Here is a 16,310-nt window from a genome sequence, read left to right as displayed (position 1 = left end):
GGGTTATTGCCTTTATAAGCTGTATGTACCCTTAGCTCGGGGCTCACCTCCTCTGCCTCTGCGTAGGTCAAGAGTTGTGCCCCAGCGCGCTGGATGGAATAAAACCTCATGCTGTTTGCATCAAGGACGGTCTCTCGAGAGTGATTGGTGCTAGCGTCCAATCTCATTGGAGTCCAGCTCTGCGGATCCAACAATATTTGTGAACTTGATGACAAATTAATGAATATCAAAGAAATTGTGTTTAAAAAGAAATTCCATGAAAGCAGCAATTAAGAAATCATATGACATATTACATTGGATAAGTATATTGCAAAGGAACTTTTTTAAAATGCTAAAGGGCAAGGATGTTACTTTGAAGAGTAAGATGTAACTGATACTAAACCCCACAGTATTTTCAATAGCTTATTCATGGTTGGAACACAAAAGTTGGAAACAACGATGAAGGAATGTTAGTTGAAAAGTAAGGACTTGGTAACAGAAAGGAGGCCAGAGATCAAATGATGAAATTTTGTGCATCCAGTTTTTTATTCATAGCAAATAGTGTTTTATTCATACCTTTTAAAAAAACACACAAATGATGACTTTATGCATGGAACACACCTGACAGATTGCACAGGACTAAGATTGACAGTATTTATGGAAAGACTCCTTGGAAAAGCCTAATAGCCACAGTCAAAAGCAGGCCAGGTGCTGGTTGTGGAAAATACATAAAGTATTCACATGCAAGTTCAAATTGAAGCTGCAGAAAATGAAAACTAGTCCACGAGAACCAAAATATAATCTTGAGTCTAACCCAGTTGAATTTAAGAATCATCTCAAAACAGGTCGAATGGTTGAAGACCAGAGGATCTATGGGAAGATATCAAAACATCATCTATGAAAAGAACAGTCAATCCAAAGGAGGAGAAGAAAGTAAAAATCAAAATGAGTATCAGAAGAGCTTATAAAAATTGCATTAGAATATCAAGGAGCCAAAACAAAAGAGATGCCAAAGTAAAAGAGCTGAAGATTTCAAAGGGCAGTCTGAGGATTTAAAGCAAAAATATTATAATGAAATTTGCAAAAAGCTGGAGTCAGAGAATAAAAATGGAATAACTCACTTGGTACTTCACAAGCTAAAACACTAAAAAGCAAATTCAAGCCTTCAGTTGCAATACTAAAATATGCTCTGCACACATCTTGAATGATTCAGGAAGCATTCAAACAAAAATGGGAGGAATATACAGAACCACTGTATCAAAAAGAATTTGTTTATTCTGAACATTTTTAGAAAGTGTCATATAAACAAGAGTCACTAGTGAAAAAAGTTGACATTCAAGCTGCACTGAAAGCTTTGGCAAAAATAAGGTCCCAAGAATTGATGGGATACCAACACATATGTTTCAACTAACAGATGCAGCTCTAGATTTAATCACTAGTTTATACCAGGAAAAACGGAGGATAGCTACTTGAGTGACTCACTCAAAGAGATTTGTATTTGACCCCATTTCCAAGAAGGTTATCCAATAGAATGTAGAAATTGTAAAACAATATTATTAATAACTGATGTAAGCAAAATACAGTTGAAAGTCGTTCAAAAATGGCTAGAACAGTACATTGACGGGTCCAAAAGAAGTTTAAACTGGTTTTAAAAGAGGATCCAGGGGTATCATTGCTGATATCAGATGGATACAGGCTGAAAACAGAAAATACCAGAAGAATGTCTAATTGTATTTTATTGACAATCAAAGGCATCTGACTACTTTGATCATAACAAATATGGCTAACATTGAGAAGAGCGAGAATTTGGAGAACACCTAACAGTGTTCATACCGAATCTACACCTTGACTAAGATCAGCTGTCCAAATAGGGCAAAGAAACCCTGAAGTGTTTAAAATTAGGAAGGATTTGCATTAGGGTTATATCGTTTCTCTATATGTATTCATCTCTATGTGAGCAAATAATTCATGATACCAGACTCTATGGAAAAGAACATGTCATCAGATTTGGAAGAAGACTCATCAAAAACTTGCATCACGTAAATAACACAACTTTGTTTGCTGAAAGTGATGAGGATATGAAACATTTGTTGCAGAAGATCAAGAACTACAGTTTTTACTATGGATAACATCTTAACATCAAGAAAATAAAGGCCCTCACTACAGTACCAGTAGTCAACATTATGATAGATGGAGAAAAGATTGGAGCTGTCAATGATTTAATCTAACTTGGATCCACATTCAACACTTTTGGCACCAGCAATCGGGAAATTGGAAAGTGTATTATATTGAGCAAGTCTGTTGCCAGGGACTTCTTCAAAATGCTGAATAGCAGTGATGTCAGTCTGAAGATTGAGGTGTGCCTGAGTCATGGTCTTCTGAATCACTTGCTGTGCATCAGAGAGTTGAACAATGAATAAATGACAGAAGAAAAATTGATGTCTTTGATTTGTGGTGTTAGAGCCTGTGGAGTAACAAGAGAACAAACAGATAGATCCTGGGGGGGGGGGGGGGGGGGGGGGGGGGGGGAAATGCAGCCAGAGGGCTCCTTGGTAGCAAATATGGCAAAGCTTTGTTTTTCATACTTTGAACTTGCAGGCTATTCCTTAGATCAAGACACCATGCTTGGAAAGATGGAGGGTCAGAGAAGGAAAGCTTCCTCCAATAAGATGAATCGACATCATCACTTCAGCAATAGCTCTAGTGTGTCAGAGATGATGAGGATGACATAGGATAGGACAGGGTTCAGACTGGCTATTCAGAGGCTTATTATGAGTCGTGCTCTTCTGAATGGCACCTTATGACAACAGCAACAGCATGTGCATGTATTGACTATCTCACGACTGCCAAAAGAGCAGATATGTTTGGAGAAGGTGCAACCAGAGTATTCCTTGGAGGCAAAGATGATAAAGCTTTTCCCCACATACTTTGGGCTTGTCACTACGAGAGACAATTGTTGGAAAGGGAAATCATACTTTGCAAGGTGAAAGGATGCCCTGAATTATTTAGATAGACACAGTGACAGCAGCAATATGTTCGAGCATGTCAGAGATTGCAAAGGTAGCACAGGATAGGACATGGTTGGGATCTGTTGTTCATAGTGTCGCTTTGAGTAGTACTCAACTGGACGAAACCTAACAATAGCACAAACATGGAAAGGTGAACAGTATTTAACGAAAAGGAAAGAACTGAAACTTAGGAATTGTGGTACTGGAAAAGCTTATAGAACATCCCACAGGCTGCCAAAATGACAAATAAATATCTCTTGAGAGTAAGTACAACCAAGATGTTTCTTGGAAGTGAAGATGGCAGGCTTCATTTTATAGTTTGGATAAGCCATCAGGAGGGATCAGTTTCTCAAGAAGAACATCATGCCAGGTAAAGCAAAGGATCAGGAAGAAAAAAAAAGAGAAGACCCTCCAATGAGATGAACCGACACAGTGTCTGTAACAGTGAGCTCAGGAATAGCAATAATTGCGATAATCGTGAAAAACCCAGTACTATTTGATTCTGTACGTAGATTTGCGATGACTGTAATTGAGGGAACAGCTCCCACAAAATGACTGAGTGGGATATGCAGATGTGAAGTGTTAAAGGCTCACTTAGGAAACTGGATATCTTGTTTATAAAGTAAATAAGGTACTGCTTGAGGTGGGGCTATGCAAATGGGCTACATGAAATTTTAATGAGGGTTGGACAGTCTCCTCCCATGCAATTAACTGTCTCTGAAAACCTGCAGGAGGGTCAGCTATGGGTCAGTTCCAACTAAAAGACACATAATGACATATACCTAAAGTGGCAACTCAGAGCCAAGAGTTGTTCTTACTGTCATCTGTAGGCCTCTTCGTCCTCCAGGGTGCATAAGCCCTGTGATCTTAGCAGAAGTTTGGTGTTCAGGAGAGAATGTGAAGAATTTGAGTGGAAAGCTCAAGTGTGGTTAATGTTGCTATCCAGAGTGAGTTCTTAGTGAAGAGCCGCCTAACTGAAAGATTTTTTTTTTCTCTCAGTGTACTTCAGAAAACTCCAGCTCAATGGCTGCATTATTTGCCTAGGACTATAAGTTGTAATCTATTCAAAGGCATCAAACAACGACAAGCCTTAAGAGAACACCACACATTGGCTGTTTTTATAAAAACAGGAATGCATTGTCTCACAGTTCTGGAAACTATGAGTGCAATATCAGAGTATTAGCCATGCTGCTTTTAGAGTTTTAAGGAAGAGGCTTATCTATATGTTTTTCCTCTAATGATGGCTAGCAATTCTTGGCTTATAGGTGGTTTAATCTCTACCTCTGTCATCTTCAAATGGTTATTTCCAAAAAAAAAAAAAAAAAAACTGAAGGATGGTTATTTCCTCCTCATGACTGTGCTTACTCTAGTATGTTTACTGAAAACAACGTCAAAGATTCTATCAAGGCCACAGTTACAGGTATAGAAACCTGGACTTCGATATTTCTTTTGATGGGGGAACACAATTCAATCAGTAACACTGGACACCTCTTTTTTTTTTTAAAATCAGTTGATTGTTTGATCTAAAAATCAGATTGCCATCTTCAACACATTTTCTTGTCTTGCCCCCTTTCCCCTTCATTCTTTCATGCTCTCTGTTCCCACTTTTCTTTTGTTCTTTCTTTTTGGAAAGTATAGACATTTCCACATCTATTTAAATTGCATTTCAGTCAGTTGGAAAATTGTTTGTTAAACAGGGTCATAAAGAAAACATTTCAGACTCTTTTAGACTTAAAGTTGGACTCAAAATTTCACCACATCTTTTTTTCTATTATTTTTTGAGACAGTCTTCTTTTTTAAAAAACATTTCTACTAGTTTATTTACAAATTTCTAATACATTGTTTTCAAGCACAAATTCTTTCCATTTCCCTCACCCCCACCCATCAAATTGTACAACCCCGTGATTAATCTCCTCTTCCCCCTGCACGTCCTCTTCCCTCTGTTTCCAACCTCTCTCGCCCCTCTTTGATTCTTATACTCATTCTACAATAATGGTTTTATGCAGTATTTATCCTTGTGGGATTGAATTAGTTCACTCAACATAATGCTCTTTGGTCCCTTCTAAGTTAGATAATAATTTACAAAGTTATTGCTCCTGCGTGCTGCATAGTATTCCATTGTGCGAATGTACTATAATTTCTCAATCCATTCGTTTGTGGCTGGACATTTGGGTTGTTTACATATTTGAGACAGTCTTCTGTAAGTCATTTTGATGTATTTTGTAAAAGCAAAATCTATGTGCACTGGAATTTCTAAATATTAATATCAGGTCAAAATTAAAGATAAAAAAATTTACTAAGAGTTGATGTCTCACAGCATTGTTTTAAAAAGAAAATTCTGAAACTCTTCTAGAACTTGAGAAAAATCACTATGCATTTTGAAATCAAACTTACACATGCTAATCTTCCCCATGTCTTGATGATGTGACATACTAGGAGAAAACCCATAGTAGGAATACAATTTCAGCAATCAAAATTTCTTAACCTTTTCAATGTTTGAAATCTGGTGAGCCAATTCTATGGCAGATGTCACATGAAAGAGCTCAAGTGTCCAAACAGAACATAAATGAACAGTCATAGCTGCCACTAACCCTTCACTGAGAAAGAGGGATGGAGGGGGTTGCAGGTGGGGAGAATCATTGTTTTAGCCCTGCATATACGCTACGCCTCTGAGTTTAAGCTCCATGTCAATTGAATTATTTTTAAAGTTAATTACTTATTTTATCATATTAAGTTACCAATGAAAGCAGAATTTCAAAAAAAATCTGTCTCCCTACATTTTCATATGAAACCGTGAACAATATGTGTATTTATGAAACTTGAAATGGTTCATATCAAGATGTTTTTTATCAAATGAAATACTACATACCCTGTGACAACTATAACAGGAAAATGTCCTGGTGGCCTAGTGATGAGTTACACTGCTGATTCAAAGGCACAGAGCTCTAATCCGTCAACTAAGAACGATGGGTAATTTTCTCATATGCAATTATTGTCTCTGAAAACACACTGGAAAGTCAATTATGAGTTGGTTCCAACTCAGTGGCACATAATGACAATCTTCATGTGTCTTCCAGACCAGTCTAGACCTTTCAGCTTAGTCTTTACTAGTATTTTAGGTCTCCTTTTGTTTTTCTTCTTTTCTAAATTATTCAGAAGTTGAACAGAAAAGAAATTCCAACATTTAGCAGGCCTTTTGCAATACCTGAATTAATATTGAACTAATGTGATTAGAGGGGAGCTCTGGTAGCCTAGCACATAAGTAGCTGTGCTGCTAATACGAAAGAAGTGCCTCTCTGGTGGTTCAAATCCACCAGCAGCTACTTGGGAGGAAGATAGCAATCTCTTATGCAATTTACTAAAAATTCACTGGAGGGTCAACTATGAGCTATAAGTAACTTCCTACTTGACAACAATGAATTTTGAGTGTGGTCAGAGATATTAGCAGAAACTAATTTTAAGTGAGTGAAGTTTTAGCCTCACCAGGATAGCAATTACTAAATGCCAGTTGATAAATCATAACCCATAAATGTTGTTATAGTCAGGTGCCTCTGAGTCATCTATGCCTTGTAGTAACCCTATGAACAACGGTTCAGAAACCTGCCCTACTCTGTGCCATCCTCATGATCTCCAACAAGCTGGAGCTCAAGGTTATAACTACTGTGTCAATTCTTCTCATTGAGGGTCTTCTCTTTCACTGACCTCTACATTTCCCAGTAAGATGTTTTGCAAGGACTAGTCCCTCCTGGTAACACAACTAACTGATAAGATAGTTTTAACATGTTTGCCTCTACGAAGCATCCTGGTTGCAGTTCTTTCAAGACAGAGTCATTTATTGTTTCAGCAACTCATGTCAATACTTTTTTCCAACACCACGAATTCATTGGGAGAAGTCAATAAATACATTATTAGAAATGTTCCCACAGAGCTTAATTTTGACTCTGAACATACCTTGTGGTCCTCAGTGCAGCTGCAATAGGCAAACTCTAGGGAAAGGCATTCTCTTTGCTTATTGGTCCTGTGAGAAGGCACTCTGTGTCCTCGGTGATCCTCATGTGGTTTGTTTGCTTTGTGTCTTCTCCCATCTCTGCTTCATTCAACTGCTAGTGTAATGTCCTTTCTATCTACAAAGAGATTGACTGGAGATACTGAAGGAAGAAGGGAAGAATGTGGCATTCCCCCCATCTCCCAACTCACTCCTTGAGAAACCTGATAACATCTAAGGTGGCCAGATCAAAGATCAGACAATGGATCCTGATAAGGCTCTGGGCCATCACAAAAGCCCAAACCCAAGTTCATGAACAGCCCCAAATTATGGGAAAAATACCATATTCCCTAGGTTTCCCTAAAAACCCCTAGAATAAGAAAATCGCCCTTGACTGCCTGTGTGCCATTTTGACCTTCTCTGCTCCTGGCCACTTGCCCCTCTCAAACCATGCAATAAAGGCCTGGCCAGCTTCTTTCTTTCTCTCTTTTGAGCTCAACTCTTTTTTCTATCTAACAGATACAACTTATATTAATCTTATCTAATCAACATTACAAAGACATGTCATCATAAAATGAGGTTATTAACATGAAAAAGAGATTGGCTAAGGACATACCCTATATTAATTTGTCTCATTGCCATAACAGAATGTAATCTAAATGGGATTATGATTGCAGGCATAGAGGTTAGAATTCATAGTATTTTATTTGACGGCCAATACCATTCCATCTCAGTCTTTTCATGTTCATTTTTCACAACTTCTGCTTTTCTTACATTCATACAGTATGTGTTCATTGTTCCCATTATTAATGGATGTTTGTAGTTTTTGCCTTCTAATCTGAAGTGCTCTAGTTGTGGTATTATACCTAATAATGTTCCTCTATTACTTACAGGGTTTTCAAAGGCCTGTTATTTCAGAAGTGGATGGCCAATCCTTCATCTTAGTTTGTCTTAGTCTGGAACACTAAAACATTGAAACTCCATCACGGTGGAATATCAGTGGTCAAGCTTCCAGGTTTGCAGAAACATGGAAGTCACCCCAGTACAGCAAAGTCATGAGCAAGTGTTGTACTCAGAAGACTGAACTGTAAACAAGTCAGCAAATAAAGATAGAGATGATAATTTTTCAACCCACAGACTAAAAAAAGAAAAAACAAGGAAGTACGTCAAACAGTGACGAAAGGAAGAAACTGAATTTAAGACAGAGGATCATATTGAGCAAAGCATGAACATCCAGAACAGTTACCCATGTGGATTGCAGGAACAATCAGCAACTTGAAACATGCAAATGACACAACCTTGCCTACAGAAAGTGAAGAAGACTTGAAGCACTTACTTTGCAAAAGAGTAAAGACTACAGCCTTCAATAGAGGTTACATCTCAACATCAAGAAAACAGAAGTCCTCGTATTTTTATAACAATGGTATTATGCAGTATTTGTCCTTATGAGAGTGTGTTAGTTCATGCAGCTTAATGCTCTCCAGCCTCTCCCAAGTTACATAGTATTTTTTGAAATTGTTGCCCCTGAGTGATGCATAGTATTTCACTGTGTGAATATACCACAATTTCTCAATCTATTCAGTTGTGGTATGAAACACATTGTGAATGAGAAATATAGTGTGATACACAGTGTATGTGAAGTTTGTAAGCAAAGAAATAAAAAAAAAAATAGGCTCTGGGCCATCACAAAAGCCCAAACCCAAGTTCATTAACAGCCCCAAATTATGGGGAAAATACCATATTCCCTAGGTTTCCCTAAAAACCCCTAGAATAAGAAAACCACCCTTGACTGCCTGTGTGCCATCTTGACCTTCTCTGCTCCTGACCACTTATCCTCACCACTGAGACAACATCATGATAAATGAACAAAAGACTGAAATTGCCTACCACTTTCTTTTACAGGGACCCACAATCAACACCCATAATAGCAGCAATTAAGACATCAAAAGATGTGTTGCATTGAAATAATCTACTGTCACAGATCTCTCCTAAATGCTAAAGAGCAGATTATCTCAATTTGAAAACTAAGCTGAGTCAAACAATGATATTTTCAATTACTTCCTATGCATCTGAAGATTAGATAATGAAGGAAGATAATAGAAGATGCCTTTGAACTGTGACATTTGGGAAGAGTGTTGAAGACACTATGAACACCCAGAAGAATAAAAAAAACCCAAAACAAAAACAAACAAAAAACCTGTATTGAGTGTAGTGCAACCAAAGTGCTACTTGGAGGCAAGAACGGTAAAACTTTGTCTCATTGACTTTTGGCATAATTTTCAGGAGAAACCAGTCGTTGGAGGGTGGCATTATACTAAGAAAGACGGAAGATCAGATAGAGAGGAAGATCCTCAACAAGATGAATTTCCAAAGTGACTAACAATGGGCTCAAACCTTGCAGAAAATGTGAGGATGGTACAGGACAGGGTGAGGGTCAGATCTGTTGTTCTTAGGTCACTAAAGGTCATAGTAGACATCTAACAACAACAACAATTCTCTGATTTGCCTAGTAGGTGGTTTACCACATGTACCTGGGGACAAAAAGATTAAAGAAAATGTTTCCTAAAATATTCTTTTATAGAAACAGAAGAGAAGATACAGTTCAAAGAACACAATTCCTATTGTTTTCTAATATATTTCAATTTGCTTCTGCAAGTGTAACAGAAGGGTGTTACCACAGGTAAAAACGTTTGGTAAAATGTCTTCTTGACTTTAGCAGCAGCTGAGAAAGGAGTCTGGAAAAAATATAGTGTAAATAATTGATATTTTCTTTTGGAAAACCTCCAATTTGTATTTTCTGCTTTCAAAAGTGGAAAAATAAAAACAAAGCCAAAATGCAACCCATGGAGATCAACTAAATGCGAGAATTTCTGTTTTCGTAAGAAAAAAGAAAAACCAGTTGTCATCCCAGCTTGGGCTGAGTTGGTGTATGTACTGGTATATGAACTAAAAAATACATTTTCCAAAGGGTAAAAAGCTGGAGTCCTATTCCTATTGTTTAGCAGTTGCCTGAAAAGTTGAAGTAAAAAAAAAAAATAAACTGAGAAAGGATAAACTGACTCATACATCTTTTTGTCTGGCTTGTCTTGGGAATGGCTTCTAATCAGAGAACTAGTGAGTAGCAGTTCTGAGGGGAATGTGAATATACGAGTGACTGGTTTTCTTATGAACCAATTTGTGGATAAGCAGTACAGTAGCTTGAGACTGTTAACAGCTTTAGCTTGCTTGGCCCCACAGTTAACACTTGATACTAGCAGCCAGGAAAGCAAAAGACAAATTGCATTGGGAAAGTCTGTTCTCAGGGACATCTCCAGAGCACTGGAGAGCAATGATGTCAGTCTGGAGACTAAGGTGAACGTGATCCAGGCTACAGGACTTCACAATTGCATGCTGTGCTTCAGAAAGTTGGGCAATGACTGGAGATGAGAGAAGAATAGATGTCTGTGAGCTGTGCTGCTTGAGAAGAATATTGAATATACCGTGGACTGCTAAGAGAACAACTAGGTTTGTTCTGAAGATGGCAAAACCAGGCTGCTCCTTGGAGGCAAGAATTCTGAAGCACCATCTGACATATTTTGGGCATATTGCAAGGAAGTACCAGTTCTTGGAGAGGGATATGCTTGGGAGGTTGGAGGGATAGCACAGGAGAGGAAGATCCTCAATGAGATGGGTTGACTCAGTGACTGGAGTAATGGGGGTAGATGTGTCAGAGACAATAAGGTTGGCTCAGGATAGAGTAGGATTCAGAGCAGTTGTATATAGGGTCACTTTGAGTCGCAGGCAACTTGACGGAACACAACAACAAAAGATTGCTTTAAGGGTAGATACACCCTTTATTTCAGATTTCTTGGCACAACAATGTGAGTACATTGAGGGCAGCATCTGTTAGCTGAAATACATCAATTGGTATACCATCAATTCCTGGGGCCTATTTTTTCACCAATTCTTTCAAAGCAGCTTGAACTTCTTCCTTCATCACCATAGGCTCTTGCTCATATGTTGTCTCATGAAATTCTTCTGTGTCTGGCAATTCCTTTTGGTACAATGACTCTGTACACTCTTTCCATCTTCTTTTAATACTTCCTGGATCATTTAATATTCTGCTCAAAGCACCCTTAATTATTGCAACTCGAAGTTTGAATTTGCTCTTCAGTTCCTTCAGTTTAAGAAATGCTGAGCAAGTTCAGCCCATTGGATTTTCTGACTCCAGCTCCTTGCACATTTCATTGTAATACTTTGTCTTCCTGTGCTACCTTTTGAAATCTTCTGTTCAGCTCCTTAATATCTTGATTTCTTCCCTCTGTTTTGTCTTCTCGGTGCCTTAGTGCAATATTCAGAGTCTCTTCTGATATCCATTTTGGTCTTTTCTTCCTCGTCTGGTGTGCCTGATACAGGCCATTGTTTTTGCAACCACTTGTTATGCATCAGAGAGCTGGACAATGACTAGGAAGGATAGAAGGAGAATTGATGCTTTTGAGCTGTGGTGCTGGAGAAGAATATTTAATATATTATGGGCTGCTAAGAGAACAAACAGGTCTGTCCTAGAGAGAGTTAAACCAGGCTGCTCCTTGGAGGCAAGGATTCTGAAGCTTTGTCTGACAGACTTTGGACATGTTGCAAAGAGGGACCAGTCCTTGGAGAGGGATGTCATGCTTGGGAGGCTGGAGTGACAGCACAGAAGAGGAAGACCCTCAATGAGGTGGATTGATTGAGTGACTGGGGTAATGGAGGTAGGTGTATCGGTGACAGTGAGATTGGCAGAGCATAGAGCAGGGTTTAGAGCTGTTGTACATCGGGTCACTATGAGTTACAGGTGACTTGATGGCACATAACAACAATAATACCCTTTAACCTCAGAAAACATAATTAATATGTGTGTGCTTCGAATTGCGGCATTCATGAAGAATATTGACTATCCTATGGACTTCCAACAAAATAAACCAATTATATTAGAGAAACTGCAACCCATGTGCTCTCTAGAGGAAGGGATGGTAAAACTTTGTCTCACATACTTGGGGCATATTGACAAGAATGGTCAGTTCTTGGATAAAAACAGCATACTGAGAAGAGAAGCCGACTCTCAAGGAGATGGGTTGACACAATAACTGTAGCAGTAGGTTTGAACATGGTTGAAATTATAAGGATGGGGCAAGAAAGGGTGAAGTTTCTCAATCTGTTTATTCATTGGATCACTATGAGTTATAGTCGATTCAATAGCACCTAACAATAACAACAATATGTTGCACTGTTACTTGCTGTGAAATTGCCACCAATTCAAAGCAACCTCATGAACAACAAAGAGATATGTTGCCTTGTCTTGCGCTATCTCCACAGTCACTGATATGTTCAGTTCCATTATTGGGGCTTCTCTGTGACCCATAGAATTTCTAAAGATTATATTTGGATTTAGGGAGCACTGGTGGTCTAGTGGCAAAAAGCTGCACTGTAATCCTGAAGACACGTGTTTTGAGGCCACCAGCCGCTCTGCGAGAGAAAGATTGGCAATCTCCCCCCGTGAGATTAACTGCCTCTGAAAACCCATCAGAGAGTCAGCTATGGGTGAGTTCCTACTCGACAGTACGCAACAACAGCAACACAACGTATTTGGACTTAGATTGTCAGGTCTTTCTCTGAGTCTCTCTTAGTTTAGAAACTGATGAAATCTATCTACCATGGGTGGCACTGTTGGTGCTTAAAAGACAAATGTCAAAGCTTCCAGAATCTTAACAACAGTTAAGTCAACACAGTACAACAAAAAGGCAGACATACAATGCTTATCTGTAAAGCAGTAAAAATAATAGAGGTACTTCTTTACCAAATGATTGTTAAAGTTGACTGAATTTACTATCTGTGAGGTACTTAGAATAGCACCTCTTCATTAAGAAGCACTACCTATTGTTGTTGGTATCAGTCCTACTAAAGGTGTGATTGGTGGGCATGATGAAAAGAGGTCAAGTGTCAAGCACTGATGATCTAATGAACTTGTAAGAAAACTCTGATTGTGTCATTTTTCTAAGTGTCAGCTTTCTATTTTGTAAAATAGAGAAAATAGAGTCTATCACATAGGAGTGCCCTGAGAAATAAGTGAATGCAAAAGTTACTAAGCATTTTGTATCATTATTACTCCTACTCTTCACTACCACTCAGTCGATTCCAACTCATGCAAACCCTTCACTGGGTTTCTGAGACTATAAATCTTAACAAGTGTGTAGACTGCTCATTTTTCTCCTGCAGAATGGATGATGGATTTGAACTGCCAAAGATGTGATGCGGCCTTTTGGTTAGAAGCATAAAATACTTCAGTGAATGCAACTAAAGCTCTCATCCCATATTAGTAGCATATTATTAATTGTATTGTCAATATAATTTAAGTGCTCAATATTTATATTACTTTTTAGTCTACTTTTTTGCTTCAAATCCAAGTAATTTTTTTTATTTTCTTACAATTAAAATCTATTGTAAAATCCCAATGTATCACTCACTATTCTTAGCAAGATATTCTACTTGATATAAAAATCAGGTCTGTAAGTAAAAAAATGAGGGGGATCATTGAAAAAAAGGAGATAAGATGAACATTAATGCTACAAGTCTCACTCTGAAGGTAAACATATCCCAGAGCTCAATATTCAATCACAAATGTTTATTTGTACTGGAAACAATGCTAGTAGTCGAGGGAGCTGCAACAATGAAAATATGTTCTCCGGGTAGGAGAGAAATCACGATTTATAAGGAAAAAACACCTCTCACTAGTAGCTCCAAAGCATAATGGCGATGATTCATATACTGACAGATGTACCAACCAAATGTTACGGCAACTCAGAATAGTGAGTGAGACCATCTGGTTTGCCTATGGAGAAAATCTTCAAAGCAGGTGATATTTAATCTGGTCTTTGAAATAAGGTAGACTTTTGATTGATTGTAATGGAGAATAAAGGCAGACCAAGTTAATAACCATCAGTAACAAAAGTTTGAAAAATAACAAGAAGGCTATTCAGAGAATAAGTAAATTTTCCCTTAAGATAATTTAGGTAGAGGATTGATACGAGATAAAAGTAAAAGGGGGCTATTTATGTCAGAGAATATTATTGTGGTTGTTATATGGTGTACAATCAACTTCAATGGATAATGATCTGTTTCTGTAAATATCCCAGTCTGGGTGGTTCAGTTCTGCACTATCCCATAATATCACCATGAGACAAAAATAAAAAAGAAAGTAGAAAGATAGCCAGGAATCTCTATTTTATTCAGTAAAAGCTGAGTTATGGAGACTTTCTAAAAAGGTTATTTTTATTTTATATTGGTTGGCATACAAAATTCACATACTTTGTGTTTTGCTTGTATACATTGTGTTTCGCTTATATACATTGTGTTTCATACATTGTGTTTCATAATATTATTCCTATATATTATGCTTAATAAATTTAACCACCATTTATCTATGCCCATCATTGCCCCATCTTGTCAGATCCCCATTGGATTTTTATAATTTCTTCAATCCTTCACTCTGCCTACAAAACTCTGTGTCCTCAAGATCTCACTACCCACCTCAGTTACCCTTCCCTTCCCCTTCCCCCTTTGAACTTTTATATGTCTCTACTAGTACTCATAGCGACTCATAGGTTGCTATGAGTCATGGTCAACTCGAAGGCAATCAACAACAACAACAACTAGTAATCATTCTGTTTTTACAATAATGGTCTTAAGGAGTATTTGTCCTTATGAGGATGTTAGTTCATTCAGCACAATGTTCTCCAACCTCTCCCATGTTATATATTATTTTTCAAAATCTTTACCGAGTGCAGCATAGTATTGCATTGTGTTAAAGTACCACTATTTCCCAAGCCTTTAATTTGTTACTTGACATTCTACTGTTTCCATTTTCTTGCTATTGTGGATAATGCTGCCATGAACATTAGTGTACAAATCTCCATTTGTGTCTCAGTTCTATTATCTTTGGGGGATAGTTCTAGCAGTGGAATAGCTGAGTTCTATGGAATTTCTATGTTCAGTTTTTGGAGTTTTTTTTTTTTTTTAATACTAAACTGCCTTCCAGAATGGTTGTAACATTGTACACCACCGACGGTGTATGAGAGTTCCAATCGCTCCACCACTTACTGCTTGTTGGACAGCTGTAATAGCCAAAATAATATGTAGGGGTAAAATGACAGAAACATAAACCAATAGAACAGAATAGAGAATCCAGAAATTAGCCCATCTATCTCCACTCTTTACTTTTTGTATTCCTTACTTTCAGCCAGTAACCATCTGAAGGCAATTATATCCCTGGTGCCACAGCCTCTTTAAGTCCTGCTTGAGCTTCAAGCAGGTTCTTATCTATGTACTGTTCTAGCCATTTTTGAATGATCTTCAGCAGTATTTTCCTTGCATGTGATATTAATGATAATAGGTTCCATAATCAGTTGGATCACTTTTCTTGGAATGCAAATAAATATGGAGCTCTTCCCATCTGCTGGCCAGACAGCTGTCCTTCAAATTTCCTTGCATAGACTGGTGAGTGCATCCAAGGCTGCATGTGTTAATTGAAACAAGTTAATTGATATCCCATCAATTCCTGGGGCCTTGTTTTCTGCCAATGCCTTCAACACAGTTTTTACTCCTTCCTTTATTACCATCGACTCCTGTTCATATTGTTATTGTTAATTGTTATTATTAAGTGCTGTCTAATTGAGTACGACCCATGGCAACCCTATGAACAAAAGATCTGAACCCAGTTCTGTCCTTCACCATCCTCACGCTTCCTGAAACACAAAAGCTCATTGCAGCAGTCACCATGTCAATCCATCTGGTTGAGGGTCTTTCGCTCCTTCAACAACCCTCTACTCTTTTCAACATCATGTCCCTCTTCAAAGAATAGCACCTCTTAGAAATATGTCCCAAGAATATGAGGCGAAGCCTCATCATTTTTTCCTCCAAAGATCAGTATGAGTGCACCCTCTCCAAGACATATCTGTTTGTTCTCTGGGGATTTTCAGTGTTCTTCTCCAACACCAAAAAAGCATCAATTATTTTTCTGTCATTCTTATTCATTGTCCAGCTCTCAGATGCTTAGCAAGTGATTGAAAAGACCATGGCCTGAATCAGATGTACCTTAGTTCTCAAACTGCCATCACTACCTCTCAATAATGGTACTTTCTGAAATTTTTTAGTGCTAATCAATTCTTTTTTGGTACAGTGATTCTAAGTAGTCCCTTCATCTTTTTCTGACACTTTCAATAGCATTCAATATATTGTCCAGAGTATATTTTAATATTGCGAGCTGAAGTTAATTTTTTTTCAGCTCTCTCAGTTTGAGAAATGCAGAGTGAGTTCTTCCCTTT

This window comes from Elephantulus edwardii, unplaced genomic scaffold (assembly GCF_000299155.1).
Source record: "Elephantulus edwardii isolate Elephantulus edwardi_28Jun2011 unplaced genomic scaffold, EleEdw1.0 scaffold00068, whole genome shotgun sequence".
In the NCBI taxonomy this organism is placed as follows: Eukaryota; Metazoa; Chordata; class Mammalia; order Macroscelidea; family Macroscelididae; genus Elephantulus; species Elephantulus edwardii.
The sequence above is the reverse complement of the archived record's forward strand: the minus strand, read 5'-3'. Positions refer to the sequence as shown.